The sequence below is a fragment of the Neofelis nebulosa genome, chromosome 11 (assembly GCF_028018385.1).
Source record: "Neofelis nebulosa isolate mNeoNeb1 chromosome 11, mNeoNeb1.pri, whole genome shotgun sequence".
Classification (NCBI taxonomy): Eukaryota; Metazoa; Chordata; class Mammalia; order Carnivora; family Felidae; genus Neofelis; species Neofelis nebulosa.
This window is the reverse complement of record NC_080792.1, coordinates 88,540,338-88,556,854: the sequence shown is the minus strand read 5'-3', so window position 1 is coordinate 88,556,854 and position 16,517 is coordinate 88,540,338. Positions and strand designations below refer to the sequence as shown.

Below are 16,517 nucleotides of genomic sequence, written 5' to 3'. Positions count from 1 at the left end.
ATACCTAAAGGGATGGCAACTTTAATGAGTTTTTTTCCCCCGGATTCTACAAATCCCTTGTCATGTAGGATTTATATTACTATTTTACTATTTTACGCTGAAATATTTGGCATATTTTACCCCCTCTCCTCTCAGGAAAGGTAAGAGATATTGGAATATTTCCCTAAAAATCTTTTAACCAAATCTTTTGACCTCCTGCCTTCTCTGCCTTAACTGATTTACTCCTCTAAGAATGATTTCTTATTGGAGACATTATGTTCTAATACCTTAAGGCAGGAAGGATCCTATTGAGACTTTTCCAGACTGTAGAATAAATAAACTTTATAGGCTTGGTAATTTTTTTATGGCCTGAGTGAAAGAAAACTATTATCACTAAGTATCTTTCACACATGGGTGACTAGAAAAAACGTGTGTGTATCATGAAACCATATTGCTGATTTCTGTTGTAGGGCATATATGGCTTACCTAGGCTGTTACATTGAGAAGCTATTATCAGAGTCAACTTTAGATTTTAGAAAAAAGTTTTCTAAACATTTATCACAGTGAAGTGATTATTTTTCGGATATTCTCAGGTATATTTCCGTATATACTGGTTTTAAAATGGTCCTTAACATTTTAATAATATATATTGTCTTCTAATATGTGGATTCAATGCGTAACGTATAAAACAAACACATAATACAAAAACACAGAAAAAAGCAAATTACCTATAATCCTACTGCCCAGAGAAAATCATTTCAGTATTTTAGAGTCTGTCCTTCCATCTTTTATCTTAAAATTTTTTTTTAAAGATTTTATTTTTGAGTAATTGCTGCACTCAAGATGGAGCTCAGAGTCAAAACCCCGAGATCAAGAGCCACATACACACCCTCCCCCCGCTTTTTTTAATACTTAAAAAAGTGTGTCTGGATTTATATTACTATTTTTAAGTCATTAGAAGTGTAATCTTTTCACTGGAAGCACTCTCAACAAACCAGCATGGGGAATCAGAACTACAGTGAAAAAGTTTGAGGTCCTGGATTTGCTTTAGCCCCAGCTTGGGCAAGTTGCTTAGCCTTTCTCTATATGCTTGTTGCTCTGTAAAATGGGGGTGACACTTGTCCTGGCCACCCTAGGGGTTTGCCGTATTGATGCAAGGGATTTGGCTTTGTTGAACTGGAGAGCTCTAGATAACCTTGTCAGGGGGTAACAGTAGTGCAGAGGGAGTTCGTGCTTTCAAATACCAAACTGGCCAGGGAACATCAAAAAGGCCAGTCCTGTATTGCTGCTTGTCTGTTTTGTTTTGTTTTGTGCATGGTTAGGTTTATAAAAAAGCTTTTCAGGTAGATGTGACTAATAGAAAGTGTCCTGTGGGGTGGCGGAGAGCCCCAGAAATGCCCGTTCATCAAACATGTGTTGAGTGCTCTGAAGGCCCTGCTGGGTACAAGCAGCTCTGTGTCTTGCAAGGTGAGACCGCTACCGTGGGTGAGATGGGACGGGACCCTGGAAGACGATCAGTTCATTTGGCTTGAGGGTGTGTGTATGGGAGGGAATCCAGGAAGGCTTCCCAAGTAGGAATTAGCGCTTGTGTTTGGCATTGATGGAAATCCGGGGTTTCGAGGCAGAGGTAGTTTAGGTAAGACATTCTAGGCTAGATTGGCATAAAGGTAGCATGTTGAGATAGGAACAGATAGCCTATTGCTCTCTATTTTGAGGGCAAGTAACAGAAAATAAAACTAAGGAGTTTGAGTTTATATCAAGGAAAGGCCTCCCTGCCCTGATGAGGAGTTCATCCTGTTGGTCTTTAGCATTTTCTAATCACTGAGTTGTCTGTGAGTCTTTTTTCTGTTGTTTGGTCAAAAATACCCGGTTGTAGGTGATAAACAGGAAAATCTGCTGGGTAAACGATCTTCTTCGTGCAGATCGTGCAACTATCACCACGATCAATTTTAGTATATTTTCTTTCTACCAAGAAGGAACCCTGTACCACCAGCCCTACTCTCTTTCTATAGACTTGCCTATTCCGGACATTTCACGTAAATGGAATCCTACAATGTGACTGACTCATTCCACTTAGCAGAATGTTTTCAGAGTTCATCTCTGTTGTACCTGTATCAATACTTTATCCTTTTTCGGGTTAAATTATATTCCATTGCATGGATATACCACATTTTGTTGTTCATCAGCTCATGAACATGTCGGTTTCCACTTTTTGCCTATTACGAATAATGCTGTTCTGAACATCAGTGTATAAGTTTGTGAGTGGACATATGTTTTCATTTATCTTGGGTATATACCCAGGAGTGGAATTGCTGGTTCATATGGGAGCTCTACCTTTTGAGGAACCACGAACTGTTCTCTAAAGTAGCATCATCAATGAATGAGGTTCCATTTTTTCCACATCCTTGCCAATTCATGGTTTTTTGTTTTGTTTTGATTACAGTCATTCTCGTGAGGGTGAAATGTGGTATCTCATTGTTATTTTGATTTGCATTTGCCTCATGGCTAGTGATGTTGAACACCTTTGCATGTGCTTATTGGGCATTTGGGCAATTGTTTGGAGAATATACCAATTATCTTTTATTTTGGCTTTCAGAATTTAAAAGTAAAGTGCAGAACAACAGTATGTTACTGTTTAGCATAAAAGTGTACAGAAGAATGCCAAGTATCTTTTTTCCCCCAGTTGTTTTTATTGTGGTAAAATACCTGTGATGTAAACTTTACCATCTTAGCCATTTTTAAGTTTACAGTTTGTGTACATGAAGTACATTAGTGTTGTTGTGCAGCCATTAACCACCATCCTTTTCCAGAACTCTGTTCATCTTGCAAAAGTGAAACTCCATTAAACACTAAATCTCCATTCCCCTTCTCCTTGGCAACCGTCATTCTACCTTCTGTCTATATGACTTTTTTTAATAAAAAAAATTTTTTTAAGTTTATTGTGTGTGTGTGTGTGAGAGAGAGAGAGAGAGAGAGAGAGAGAGAGAGAGTGAGAGAGTCCAAAGTAGGCTTCACGCGCTGTCAGTGCAGAGCCTGAAGTGGGGCTGGAACTCACGAACTGTGAGATCATAACCTGAGCTGAGGTCAAGAGTTGGATACTTTTTTTTTTTTTTTTTTTTTTTTTTTTTTTTTATTTTTGGGACAGAGAGAGACAGAGCATGAACGGGGGAGGGGCAGAGAGAGAGGGAGACGCAGAATCGGAAACAGGCTCCAGGCTCCGAGCCATCAGCCCAGAGCCTGACGCGGGGCTCGAACTCACGGACCGCGAGATCGTGACCTGGCTGAAGTCGGACGCTTAACCGACTGCGCCACCCAGGCGCCCCAAGAGTTGGATACTTAACTGATTGAGCCACCCAGTCACCCCTCTATGACTTTAAGTACCTTATATAAGTGGAATCACAAAGTATTTGTCTTTTTGTGAGTGACATATTTCACTTAGCCTAATGTCCTCAAGGTTCATCCATGTTATAGCAGATGTCAGAATCTCTTTCCTTTTTAAGGCTGAATAATATCCGTTATATGTATAGACCATATTTTGCTAATCCATTCATCTGTCAATAGGTGCTTGGATTGCTTCTGTGTTTCAGCTGTTATGCTTATTGCTATGAATGGGGGTGTACAAACACTGCTTTGAGGCCTTGCTTTCAGTTCTTTTGGATAAATACCCAGAAGTAGAATTGCTGGATCGTATGGTAATTGTTTTCAATTTTTTGAGGAACCACCGTACTGTTTTCCACAGAGGCTGCACAATTTTGTATTCCCACCAGCAGTGCGCAGGGTTCCAATTTTTCCACATCATTACCGACACTTGTTATTTTCTAATTTTTTGGTGGTAGTCATCGTAATGGATATGAGGTGGGTCTCCCTGTAATTCTAATTGGCATTTCCCTAAAGATTCGTGATGTTGAGCATCTCTTCATATGCCTATAGGCCATCTGTGTGTCTTTGAACAAATGCGTATTCAAGTCCTTTGCCCGGTTTGGAATTGGGTTTTTATTGTTGTGGAGTTTGCCAATTATCTTTAAATTTACGTACCCGTCAGTCACTTACTGAGTACCTGCTGTGGTGAGGCACTACCCAGATGTTGGAGACACAAAGTTGAGTGAAACAGGCACACCGTCTGCTCTGGGGGAACCCAGAAGTGGTAATGGAAGTCGGGTCACGAACAAGAATTCAGCCCTTTTGCCTGACAAGAGATCCTGGCTCTGTTACTTTATGGAAGACCTTCTACAAAGTGCTTAACCTTCTGGAGCTCAGTGTTCTCATCTGTAAATGGGGGATAATAGCCACTTCGTGTAGTAGTTGCCGTGCAGATTCAATGAATTAATGTGTGTAAAACTCACTGAATGTTAGAAGTCTTCTTCCCCTTCCCTTCGGTCCGTTGTGTCTTCCTGGCTGCTCATTGTACAGAAGGGGGGAAAGACCCACACCTACCAGTGTGGAAAATTAAAACCTTTGTTCCTGGCCGTGTTTTCGGAAGTTAATTTGAGTAGGAGTGTCTTGCCATTATTAAAGGGCACATTTTTAACGAACAGTTGTCACTGAAGAACTTGTAATTTATGAGGAGTTAAATATTCAGCATGGAAAAGCATCTCTTCCTCATGTCAGAACTTGTGCCTTTTGCCAAGTTTCAGGCAAATTTGTATATTTGTATATTTGTGATGTTTGTCAGTTTTATATTTGTATATTTGTCAGTTTTATTTCCCAGAGTTTAATTAAAGGTGTGTATGTTTATTTTAAGATTTTATTTTTAAGTAATCTCTGTACCCAACATGGGGCTCGAACCCACAACCCTGAGATCAAGAGTCTCATGCTTTGCTGACTGAGCCAGCCAGGCACCCCAAAGGTGGGATTTTTCCTTCTCAGGTCTGATAGAACCTGCTTTGTGTCTCTGTGGAAGATTGCCTAAGCATGGAAAAATAACCAACAATGAGGCTGGTGTTCAGATCCAAATGAAACCATGTCTTAGTCTCTGTTTACAGCATCTAGGATGGTTGTACAGAAAAGCAACTTACGGATTCGGGAGGAAAATTAGTAGAGTTGTATCTTCTCTTGAAATAGCCAGGTATCCCTCAGTACTCTGAAAATAGGAATGTGATTTTTTTTTTCCATTGAATCCAAAGACCTATAGTAAATGTTAAACTTGCTTATTTGCAGAGTAAAAACAAGAGAGGTTTTTATAAAGAGAGAAAAAAAAACCCAAGTAAGCAAGTCATTGTTTTGTGAGTTAACCTTTGTGCCGTTTTCTTGTTCAGAACAAACAGCTGGTATGTGTTTGCTTTTAGTATGGGCAATGTTAGACTGTTTAAGGGCAAGCAACAGTATTTATTCCTTTGTGAAAATTGGAAAGGGACACCAGTTTTAACTTGGCTGGGGATTGACTCATCTCATTACTGTATATAACAGATCAGAGATTTTATTCATCAGTACACTTGAGGGGCAGGAGTCTTTAATATGGAGATTGAGGTTTTATGTTCTAAACTGTTAAGTGACCTTAACAAGTGATTTCACAGGGCACCTGAGTGATTCTGTCCGTTGAGCGTCCGACTTCGGCTCAGGTCATGATCTCACGGTTCATGGGTTCGAGCCCCGCATCAGGCTCTGTGCTACCAGCTCGGAGCCTGGAGCCCGCTTCCGCTTCTGTGTCTCCCTCTCTTTCTGCCCCTCCCCCACTTGCACTCTGTCTCTGTTTTTCTCAAAAATAAGTAAATGTTCAAAAAAAAAAAAGTGATTTCACTTTGTAGAATCCATTTCCTCAGTGGTAAAATGAGGAAGTTGAACTAGATTGCTAAGGTCTCTTCTGATGCTAAAATTTTAAGCACATTTGCTCCTTTTGACACATTAGTATAATTGACTGCTCTCGACCTATTAAGTTCTTCTGGGAGATACCAACCAGGCCTAGTAATTTTTGTCCCTTTGAAGATCTGCCTCTGAGCTGGTGGTATTAGAGTTACAGAGTCATAGGAATTTTGTAGAAACTTGTGTAAATGAGAATAGCTTAATTTATTCAGCTTTCCATGTTCCCTTTTTAAAAAAAATTCTTTTGCAGATGGAAGAACTTTGGGAGGCTGCTTATTTTCTGTTTAAGTAGCAAGAACGTAAATCTTCACTCAAACTGAGCTGTGTAAAGGCATTCGTAATTACAGGCGGTTGCATCATGGCACAGAGTTTCATCTTCTAGAAAAATCACCTAATGCTCCAGATCTCTTTGCCTTGGTTGGATTTCATACCCCTCCTTCTCCTTTTTTTTTTTTTTTTTCAACGTTTTTTATTTATTTTTGGGACAGAGAGAGACAGAGCATGAACGGGGGAGGGGCAGAGAGAGAGAGGGAGACACAGAATCGGAAACAGGCTCCAGGCTCCGAGCCATCAGCCCAGAGCCTGACGCGGGGCTCGAACTCACGGACCGCGAGATCGTGACCTGGCTGAAGTCGGACGCTTAACCGACTGTGCCACCCAGGAGCCCCACCCCTCCTTCTCCTTTTTAAAACTGCTATAGACTGTGAAGTTCTGGGCGCCACTGTATTGTGCCCTATTTCATACGTTGAGTCTTAAAAATACACACTTTTTAAGCACAGAATAATTTTTGAAATGGTCATGTCTGTCTATCGATACCCTGTTCTGACTTCATTCAGCAGACATCCTGAACTGAGTCTTGAATCGCTTATATTCTACTTCTGACTTCGAATGGAGAGATGTGGTAAAAGTTTCTGCATTAGTATCTTATTGTATGATCCTCTCAAACCAACACTTGAGATTGGTAGACTGATTTCATAAATTGCTTTGTAAGGCCTCTACCAGTTAGAGATGGGAAGTACAACTTCCTTATGGCACCTTTTGAATTAAGGCATCAATGAATCTTCTGACCCTCCCTAAAGGACCCTGTGTCCTTTAGTGTCTAAATGTGCTTTTCACATTGATCAACAAACAGTGACTACGCTATTTACTTATCTTTTATCTCTTGTACTCTATCCTTGCTAGAGATATGCACTTTGTATTTTGAATCTTTATGCTAATTTTAAAGCTGTTTGACTCTGGCTTATTGAAAAAGTTAGGTGTTGTGTATTTTGTTTTCTCTAAGTCTTAGGCTCATGCTACTATATATTAAACATTTTTTTGTACTGTGTCTCAGTATTTCATGATATTCTGTGAAGAACACCACTGTTTTCAGAGGCTCTGGCCTCCTGAGCAAATTTGAGACCTTGCTCCACCCTTTTAGGCATATGCCTTGGAAAGACAGAGTCAGCTCTCAGGGAGATGGATTCTCTTTCTTTTCTTTCCACTTCGGAAAATTGTTCTCTTCTCGCGTGTATTAATTTCTGACAGGGCTGCATGGCCTTTTCTCCTGGCTGGTGTTTTCATTATTCCCGAGTCTTTTAATCCTCCGCTGGAGATGGCGGGCTCAACAGAGGGGCGGTTTGGAGCGTCCCTGTCATCGCAGGCACCAGCCTCCATAGACTTACGTCTCATGTTTAAGATCCTGTTGGCCGTTAGGCCAACCAGCTGGTTGCTGCTGAAACCAAATGGCTCCGGAACCCTGCTTGCTCTTCTCTCTAGTTTACCTCACTTGTTACTGCACTGATTTGAAGCAGTGGGTCTTCTGTGGCCTGTGCCCTCAACTGTGTTTGGTGACACCTTGCACATTTTCCCTGTGCTCAAGGGGCAGGCTTCTGGGAGGCCGGAACCAATGAGGACCTTCAGCAGCTCGTGTCACACTCATCGTCAGTTCATACTGACTCTCACGCGCTTGCTCGTGACATTCTGCTCTGGAGGAGATGCTCTCTGTCCCCTGACCAGCGTTCCGTGTCTTCATTCAGAAGATTAACAGAGTTTCTCAAAAGTGAAAATGTGAGAGATTTTTTTTAATGTTTTTATTTATTTTTGAGACTGAGAGAGACAGAGCATGAGCAGGGGAGGGGCAGAGAGAGAGGGAGACACAGAATCCGAAGCAGGCTTCAGGCTCCGAGCTGTCAGCACAGAGCCCCCATGTGGGGCTCGAACTCATGGACCACGAGATCATGACCTGAGCCGAAGTCAGACGCCTAACCGACTGAGCCACCCAGGCACCTCTGGATCTTAAATCTTAAACTATAGCCGCTAGACTGTTTCAAAGTCAGACAGTTTAGGGGCGCCTGGGTGGCACAGTCGGTTAAGCCTCCGACTTCAGCCAGGTCACGATCTCGCGGTCCGTGAGTTCGAGCCCCGCGTCAGGCTCTGGGCTGATGGCTGGGAGCCTGGAGCCTGTTTCCGATTCTGTGTCTCCCTCTCTCTCTGCCCCTCCCCCATTCATGCTCTGTCTCTCTCTGTCCCAAAAATAAATAAAAAACGTTGAAAAAAAAAATTTTAACAAAGTCAGACAGTTTACTAAAGGTGAGGGGGAAAAAAATACCAGATTAGTAAGAAATGAGTAGCTGACGCTGCGGGTGCACCCTTACTTACTGCCCTGCGGTTTTGCCCTCCAGTCTCCGAGCCTCCCTTTCCGTGTGTTCCTACCGGCCGTTGCTCGCCTCTGCCTTGGTTTCCTGCCGTCCAGAGGGCAGCAAGCGCGGTGCTGTGCTGCTTCAGTAGAAAAATGCTCTCACTCCCTTCTTTGTACTTGAAATGCTGCTCCGGGCGCATTGGCCTTAAACCTGCCAGTCAGTGATTCTCCGGTTCCTCTCGTGTATCTCGAGACACGCTTATTAAATTTTCATATGTAACTCAGTACTGTCTGTAGTGTCTGTGCTTTGCTTTGAGTTTTGTGTGGGTTCTTTTTTTTTTTTTTTTTTTAAATTTTTTTTTTCAACGTTTTTTTTTTTTTTTTTTTAATTTATTTTTGGGACAGAGAGAGACAGAGCATGAACGGGGAAGGGGCAGAGAGAGAGGGAGACACACAGAATTGGAAACAGGCTCCAGGCTCCGAGCCATCGGCCCAGAGTCTGACGCGGGGCTCGAACTCACAGACCGCGAGATCGTGACCTGGCTGAAGTCGGACGCTTAACCGACTGCGCCACCCAGGCGCCCCGTGTGGGTTATTTTCAAACTCGTAGTATTGAGCTATCAGGTTTGCTGGCCAGTGCCTCGTGCTATAAGCAAGACCTCTTTCTACATTACGTATCCCCGGTCAAACATATTTTAAAGATCCTGTTACTGCAGATGCTTACCCCTCTTAACGATAAAATTACTCAGTTTTATATTCAAGATTTTACATTTTTTCTTTTCCTCACATATGTTAGGAGTTAGGAAGGTGAATATTGCACACACGGGGAGATTTGGGGCACCTGGCAACTTTATTATCAGTGCCAAGAGGAAGGCTACTTACTTTGTATTTTGCCTTAAGCACGTATTCTAGACCTGTACAGTCCAGTAGCCACAAGCCACATAGGGCGGTTGGGCACTTGAAATGTGCTAAGTCCAAGCTGAGATGTGCTCTAAATATGAAAATACACAAAGGGTTTCAGAGACCTAGTAGGAAAAAAAGTAATGTGATACAGCTTATTAATAATGCTAATACTGATGACATTTTGAAAAATTATTTTGGATATATTTGGTTAAATAAAATGTTATTTCAGGTGTTTTTAGTTTTCCAAATTCTGTTACTAGAAAATTGAAAATTATACATTTGTCTCACATTATACTTTTATCACACTAGTGCTGGTCTAGAAAGTATGGTACTGTCAACATAGGTAATGATCTAACTTGATACTTAAAACTGTGATGTTCCACTCACTGGAGGTAGTAATCGAATAGTTTGCCCGTAGCGTTGTTGGGCTACTTTTAAAAGAAGCCCCTGGGCTGGGAAATTCTCTATTCCTGTCATCTTTGTCAAAGGCTTAGAGAAAGTGAGACAGAATCACTTGATGCTTTAGTTTGAAAACTGCAGTATCGTGTCATTTTACGGGTTCTTGTTTGGATGTTGAGTCAGTTCAGAACTTTTTTGTACTCTTACTGCGTACCGGGTACTTTCTTAGGTCCTTTGGATGCAAAGACAGATCTTACCCCTGACCATGAGGAACTTAGTCATCGCATGCTATGAGGACGAGACAGGAGTGTGATGCATCGTTCAGTAATAGAAGAGCTCCCAGTGGCTGGTGTAGTGCAGAGGAGGAGGCGGTAGGGCAGGGACAGTGGTCAGGAAGGACCCCACGAGGAGGTGATGCATCTGCTTGAATTCTTTTAGAGAACGTCCCAGAAGCCCTGCCCCAGGGGAATGCTCAGGGTGGTGCAAACACAGACCATCCTCGGGGTGCGAGGCGTGACTGTGCAGTTCCCACCCCAAGAGTGTAAGCTCAGGTCAGCCAGGAAAGGAGATGTGTTAAATTGGCCCCACACAGGCCCATCAGCTTATTGATGGGGTTTTGATGGTCGTCTTCGCAGTTGAAATACTTGACCTTTCCTGTTTTACTCAAGAATTGAAGAAAATATGTAAATGTTCTTCAGTTTCATCTTTTCCAGTTTTTTTTCTGTACATAGATGTGAAGGTGAATGAAACTGAAATGGGGGAAAATCGAATGACTTGCCTTTCTTTGGTGGAAATACGAACAGTTTGGAAAGCTACCAGAGTGTTGTGTAAGCGTGTTCAGTGGCTGAAGCAGATCAGCTCAGGTTACACTGCATCTCCCGTGTTGGGGGTGGGGACAGCGAGTGACACAGCATACAACGGACACTTACATAACCATGACTCCAGGGGACAGGATTAAGCTGTGAATGGACCTCCCAGATTCCGGAATATGATATTAGAACACAGCCTTTGAATTTTACTCTCAAGCTTGACTTGAAAGTGAGCTTCAGAAACCTATCAAACTAGACTTTCCATTACTCTCAGACATTCTTTCCCCTTCCCTTCTGTTATTAAGTTTGTGAACTTTGATCATTTTAGAATTAAAAGGCAGCGCGGAAATCTCCGAGTGCAGCTGTCTCTAGGTAAGTCATGTAACTTGTCTGGTGCTGGGTTTCCTCCCCGTCCCCAGCAGAGCAGAGTTGAAACCTGGGTCTCCAGATGCCTCTGTCCTTAGCACGCAGCCGGTTTCCAGAGGCTCAGCGTCCGACTCCCTCTCCTGGCAGAGTAACCTCATTGCAGGTTCTTCGGCTCTCCTTTGCCTCCTGACGGAATTTCCAGAGTTAGTAAATAAAGGAGGATTTTTGTTTGGCTCGTGGGGCGAAGTGCGCCTCGAGGGGACCAGGGGCAGCATGGGGTGTGATTTGCCGGGGAAGACACGATGCCCTCCTGGAGGGTGCCAGGCGTGCCGAGCTTGCGGGAGCCGATCTTATCAGAGGAGGCTTCTCTTCACAGGTGGCAGGGTACTCTTACTTTGGCAAAGTTACAGCCACTGTGGCTTTCCTTTCACTTTGGATCCTTGCCCTTTCACTTAGGGAGTTTGGATTTGAAATCCGAAATAGTCAAACCACAAAAGGTGGGGTTGGAAATGGGTTTTACTTAGTAACCTCCAGTTCTAACTGAGGATACTGAGGTCTGGAAAGGGGTTAAATGCTAGTGCAAGGTCATCCAGCTGGGACGGAATCCACATGTTAATTTCCCAGTCTCTCGGTTGATACTTTTATTTTTTTAAGTCATAACATTTTTTATAGCAGTAAATAAAAACAACAATAAAACAAAAATAAGTAAACTAAGCCTTAAAAGAGTCAGAGAATTATGAAGAACATTATTGCTTTCATTTGAACATGGTTTATACCATGCTTATTTTTGGGAATTGCTTATTTTAAGGAGTCTCTTGTTTCTGTAAATTGCTTAAGCTTTTTTTAGGTTATAAGGGAGAAGGCGGAGTTTAGACATTACTAAAATGCCTCCTATAATAAAAACTTTATATTATGGAGAATTTCAAATGTGCACAGAAGTAGAATACTGCTGTCATCTAACCGAACAAGTTGTCAACTCATCAGTCATAGCTCACATAACTTTAAGCGTGCTGTAGTCAGACTTGTATTTTTTACACCTATTTTGCCCTTGCCAGTAAAATGTCTTTTTGCTTTTAAGAAAACATGGTACTTTTATTTATTATTCATAGAATTATGCTCTTGTGGTGTGAAGTATTTCTATCTCAAGTGCTTATCCTAAAAATGTTTAGAGAGAGCATGCTTGCCAATGGGAGGGGGCAGAGAGAGGGGGAGACAGAGAATCCAAAGCAGGCTCCATGCTGTCAGCACAGACCCCAACATGGGGCTCAAGCCCACAAACTGTGAGATCATGACCTGAGCTAAAGTCAGTTGCTCAATCGACTGAGCCACCCAGGCACCGCATCCTAAAAATTTCTCTGAGTTGACTTGGTCGAGATGATTCTAAAGCAGAGTTTTTATCTTTGTTACCACATTAAGAAGAGCTAACTTCTGTGACAGACCCCATTAATTTTAGTAATTAGGTAGAAGGTTTTTTAAAAAAAATATTTATTTTTAAAGACCAGTTAAGTTTATCCATTTATTTTGAGAGAGAGAGAGAGAGAGAGAGAGAGAGAGAGAGAGTGAGTGTGAGCAGGGGAGTGCAGAAAGAGAGAGAATCCCAAGCAGGCTCCATGCCATCAGCCCAGTGTGGGGCTTGAACTCACGAACTGTGAGATCATGACCCGAGTCAAAACCAAGCGTCAGATGCCCAACTGACCGAGCCAACTGGGCTCCCCAGTGTTTATTTTTGAGAAAGAGAGGGGAGGGGGGAGTAAGGGGGAGAGAGAGAAAGAGAGAGAGAAAATATGAGTGGGGGAAGGGCAGAGAGAGAGAGGGAGAGAGGATCTGAAGCGGGCTCTGCTGACGGCCAGAGGTCCTGAGGTGGGGCTTGAAGTCAAAAACCACAAGATCATGACCTGAAGTCGCACACTCAACCAACTGAGGCACACAGGTGCTCTGAAACAGGTAGAAGTTCATTTTCAGTTATGGGAAAGTCCAGGGTGGGTTTTTACTGATGGGCGAACGGGAGAAGTGATTCAGAGATCCAGGCTTCTTCTGTGTTGTGACCCCACGATCCTCAGGCCATGCTTTTGTGGTGGCCCAGTTCGCCTCCATCAGGCCATCAGAGGGCCAGGATGGGGGACTGCATAGGGGAAGATAGTAGGGGCTAGGCCTAGGAGTGACCGATGGGCCACGTGTCTTCATAGCCCATTGGCTAGAACTCAGTCATGTGACCATGCTAGCTGCAAAGGGAGCTGGGAAATGTGGTCTGTGACTCCAGGAGGACAAATCAGCTTGGTGAACACCTAGCCACTGTGTGGGTGTGCATATGCACCTCTCATGCTGGCCCTGTGTGCTGCATTTATGTTCCTGTGTGGAAGCAGCACAGCAGGGTGTTTTCTTTGTGGTTCAGGCCATTTTACTGTGGCCTTAAAAATCATTAGTGTTTTTTCCTTCTCAAGAAATTACATCTATTCATTAAATAAAATTTGAGAAACCCAAGGAAACACAGAAAAGAGACAAAAACTACCAATAATCCCATCACCTGGAGATGATTATTAATTCTTTGTTACATTTCCTTCCAATTCAAGAGTTTTTTTTTTTTTTTTTAAGTTTGTTTATTTATTTTGAGAGAGGGAGGGAGGGAAGGAGAGAATTCCAAGCAGGCTTCATGCTCTCAGTACAGAGCCCAGTGTGGGGCTTTATCTCATGAACTGTGAGATCATGACCTGAGCTGAAATCGAGTCTAATGCTTTACTGACTCAGGCACCCAGGTGCCCCGAATTCAAGAGTTTTTAGCTGCTTAGAAATAACAGTTTATTTTTGTAACGTTTATTTTTGAGAGAGACAGAGCATGAGTGGGGAGGGGCAGAGAGCGAGGGAGACACAGAATCTGAAGCAAACTCTAGGCTCTGAGCTGTCAGCACTCAGGCTCAAACTCCTGAAACGTGAGATCATGACTGAAGCCAAAGTCAGATGCTCTACCAACTGAGCCACCCAGGCACCCCTAAATTTTTATTCTTTTTTTTTTAATGTTTTATTTATTTTTGAGAAAGACAAAGTGCAAGCTGGGGTGGGGGAGAGAGAGACAGAGACACAGAATCTGAAGCAGGCTCCAGGCTCTGTGCTGTCGGCACAGAGCCCGATGCAGGGCTGGAACACACAAGTGGTGAGATCATGACCTGAGCTGAAGTCGGACGCTTAACCGACTGGGTCACCCAGGCTTTTTTTTTTTTTTTAAATACTAATTCTTACTTTGTGCTGACTTGTGAACTCTAAAATTCATCAGAGGGCGAAGCTACAACAGTTACCAATGGCCTGGCAATTTTGCCTTTTCTTAGCAAAAAATACACCATTGCAGAGCTGTGGTGAGGCTTTATTTACGCTTTTGGCATTTTCAAAATGAACTTCTAGGGGCGCCTGGGTTGCTCAGTCAGTTGAGTGTCCAACTTCCGCTCACGTCATGATCTCATGGATAGTTAGTTCGAGCCCCGCATTGGGCTCTGTGCTGACAGCTCAGAGCCTGGAGCCTGCTTCGGATTCTGTGTCTCCCTCTCTCTCTGCCCCTCCCCCTCTCATGCTCTGTCTGTGTCTCTCAAAAATAAATAAACGTTAAAAAGAAAACAAACCCAAAATGAACTTCTAGTTTGCACATCATAATCTCCTCTTAGTGAATAGAGTAAAAATTGGGGCTGGTGAAGTTAGATTGTCAAGGCAGAAATAACATTTTAAGTTTATGATCTGCTTCCTACTCAGTTTTTAGAATTCTTAAGAACTGCTTAATTTTGCAGGAGAGAATACTAAGAAAAGGTGTTTGAAAATGAGCCAGAATTAAAACTTACCAGCTTGAAGTATATATGAATGTGTTTCTGGGGCTGAGCTGAGAACTTGGGTGGATGTGCTTTTCCCTACGTACCTGCACTGTTTATCCTGGTCAGCAGTGCAGAAAGGTGTTACTCACCTGAGGTGGGAGAGCCCTCTGCATTTCTTGTCATCAGCTCCAGATTCAGGGATCTAGAACCTTCAGGGTTTTCTTTAAGGTGGTGAGGTTGCATCCTAGAGGTAGACCTACATCAGAGTTCCTCTTTGTGATATCATCCTCATGACCTCACAGGCAGGGTTGCTCAAGATGTTTGTGCAACTTTTGGCAGGATATGAGCCGAGACCTGGCCTGATTCTACAGACACGATGAGGTACCAGATGGTCTCATATTGGTAGATGGTACTGACTTTCCTGCGACTTCTGTAGATTAAAAAAATAAAGACATTAGTGGTAGGCCCTCTATATTTTACTGAAGCTCTATAATGGTAAGAAAATCATTATTTAAAAATCTCCTCTGGCAGGACATTTAAAAACAGAAAACTCAGTAGTAGAGCAGAAGGATTTTACTGTGAATGGGTATGTGGTTAATCAGTGGCTCTATTTGCTATGTAATTTATCAGTTTTTCCGTTTCCTGCAAATAGTCCTGACATTTTTGTTGTTTGAAAACTTGCCCTGATGCTGAAGATAGAAACAATTTGAAATGATTAGACTTGGTGATCAGACTTTGTATAAATTATGACCGAGAGGCTTGCTTGAATTCAGACGCATCACAACAGAGAAGTTGTCATCATTTGTTTTTGAATATATTGTTTTGCTCTTTGTACTGGTTTTAGTTGGAGTTGGAAGAGAAAGCGTTGCTTCACACAAATGCCCAGAAGTATAGTCTCTGATGGTCAACACATAGAATTTTCTTTTTTAAAAAATTTTTTTAAACATTTACATTCAAATTAGTTAGCATATAGTGCAACAATGATTTCAGGAGTAGGTTCCTTAATGCCACTTACCCATTTAGCCCATCCCCTGTCCCATACTCCCTCCAGTAACCCTCTGTTCTCCATATTTATGAGTCTCTTATGTTTTGTCCCCCTCCGTTTTTATATTATTTTTGCTTCCCTTCCCTTATGTTCATTTGTATTTTATCTTAAAGTCCTGGTATGAGTGAAGTCATATGATATTTGTCTTTCTCTGACTAATTTCACTTAGCATATTACCCTCCAGTTCCATCCACATAGTTGCAAATGGCAAGATTTCATTCTTTTTGATTGCCGAATAGTATTCCATTGTATATATACACCACATCTTCTTTATCCATTCATCCATCGATGGACATTTGGGCTCTTTCCATACTTTGGCTATTGTCGATAGTGCTGCTATAAACATTGGGGTGCATGTGTCCCTTCGAAACAGCACACCTGTATCCCTTGGATAATACCTAGGAGTGCAATTGCTGGGTCATAGGGCAGTTCTATTTTTGTTTTTTTGAGGAATCTCCATACTGTTTTCTAGAGTGGCTGCACCAGCTTGCGTTCCCAACACACACATAGAATTTCTTAAGTATTGTCCTCCTTTATTTATTTTTTTTTTTAATTTTTAACGTTTATTTATTTTTGAGACAGAGAGAGACAGAGTATGAATGGGGGAGGGTCAGAGAGAGAGAGGGAGACACAGAATCTGAAACAGGCTCCAGGCTCTGAGCTGTCAGTACAGAGCCTGATGTGGGGCTTGAACTCACAGACTGCGAGATCATGACCTGAGCCAAAGTCAGACACTTAACTGACTGAGCCACCCAGGCGCCCCTGTCCTCCTTTAAACAAAAACTTCAAAAACCTGTTCTTCCTAT

General features: G+C 42.5%; 1 protein-coding gene across 14 annotated transcripts in view; it reads left to right on the top strand.

Annotated features, from left to right (window-relative positions):
* The window catches only part of CLIP1 (CAP-Gly domain containing linker protein 1), a 127,440-nt gene that overhangs the window by 5,633 nt on the left and 105,290 nt on the right, over window positions 1–16,517 (top strand). Inside the window, exon 1 of one of the 14 annotated variants that reach the window (XM_058691337.1) lies at window positions 10,145–10,881. The exons of the other annotated variants lie outside the window; for them this stretch is intronic. The gene's annotated coding sequence lies outside the window, so the exon portion shown is untranslated. Of the gene's footprint in view, window positions 1–10,144; window positions 10,882–16,517 lie in introns of those variants that run through there. 14 annotated transcript variants of the gene reach the window in all.